Here is a 1,814-nt window from a genome sequence, read left to right as displayed (position 1 = left end):
ATTTATGTAGAGGGAGAACATAGAAACAGCGTTAAAAATGTGCCATGGTTACTAAGAAATTGAATTCAAATCCACTTGTAGTGATTACTAGCACAGGCTAGTGTACGCTTTTCGTACCTGTCTTTCTTTCACGCATACCCAGCTTCACTCATCCACCTGTTCCCTACACATGCATCCTTACATGCGCTCGAGCTTCAAGCTGTTTTTAATCATCATAGATGTAGTGTTACGTGAAGTGATCGCCCAGCATAAGTTGGTACGTGTTCTCCTTGTGAATTTTAATACATGTATATGCTGGCATGTTACAAATCTGTACGTCGTTTATGGAGACGCAAAGAAAATAATTCAGATAACATTAGGATATCATATAGGATAGTTAGAGAGTTATACCTTTTAAATTATTTAATTATTTCTGGTGACACATTTCAACTTTACCAGTGCCAAGCAAAGAATGGACACCCGCTAACAAAAGAATGAAGAATAAATTAGGAAATTATTTCCACGAAGTGCTAAGTTTCTGAGATTATGTATTCGTAATTGCATGCTTTAAAATGCATTGGTTATTCTAGCGCTGCACTCCTTTGTTCCGAATATCTGATCACTAATTTTATAAACAAGTTTCTTCAATATTAAACGTTTTCACTGAAGCTAAACAAACAATATGACAGAAGTAATGTATATAGCATAACAATTTTCAATAATTTTAATTAAACTCAATCTAAAATTATTATTAAGGGGTGCTCATGTACATGCTTGGGATTCTCACTCACTTGTTGTCCAGCAAGTTATTGGCGATTGAAGGAATTAAAATGTAGAGTAATTTTATTCCATATTATGATAAATATAGCCTTCCTATACGTATAAAGTAAATATATTCACTGCTATTCGTGAACATGTAGCCTTTTTCTCATAATTTTAAGTTCGTCTTTCACAAGACTCACAGCTGCCACGTACAATGCCATTGAAACTGCTTTAGCAACCACCTTAGCAACAGATTGTTTGTAACCAATATGGCTGCGCCCAGTGAAATTCACAGCAGACGACTTCAGCAGCGTATAAATTCCAACGCCACATAGTTCTATATAGGGGTTGTATATCTCTCAAGTGTTTGTTTCATGACCAAATGATAATGTAAAACGAAGGATAACCATTTCTCCAATCTAATATGAATCTTTATTGTTTGGAATATTTTGTCCAATGAACACTATATATCACTGACATTACAATTAATTGTGTGTGTAATGTATTTGCTTATCACACACTGCATGCAAGAAGAAAGAAAACACTGTTCATACATGAATTAGAAACTCCAACTGGAAGTAGACTCAAATCTTGCAAAGATGGAGAAGATAAAATAATCGAAATAAAAAAAAAATAATCGAAAAAATCTCCCCTTTATGATACTCCTTGCCGACTTTTATAAAGATGTCTTTCACTTGTATCCGTAAAGGGACATGTACACTCATGTCCAAAATTATTGTCACATGTCTATAAATATGTTGTTATAGGAATATAATTTGATAAAGAATTCGCCCGGTATTTTTTATAATGTTAGTATGTGTATAATCGGCAAAGACATATACAGTATGTGGCAAATTTCATATCAAAAGAGCAGTAAATAAGAACAAGAAAACGAAAATAAAAGTTTCGCATTTAGCAACATTTTGTTTTACTCACTCTAATTTTCGTATTTATAATTCTTTTCCTATGAAATTTACCACAAATATACTTATCCGGATTATACACATAGTATCAGTATTAAAAGTGCCCTGCAAAATCATTATCAAATTATATTCTTACAAGAAGACAGTTAT

This window comes from Thermobia domestica, chromosome 11 (assembly GCF_964235325.1).
Source record: "Thermobia domestica chromosome 11, izTheDome1.hap1.1, whole genome shotgun sequence".
NCBI lineage: Eukaryota > Metazoa > Arthropoda > Insecta > Zygentoma > Lepismatidae > Thermobia > Thermobia domestica.
This window is presented reverse-complemented; position numbering follows the sequence as displayed.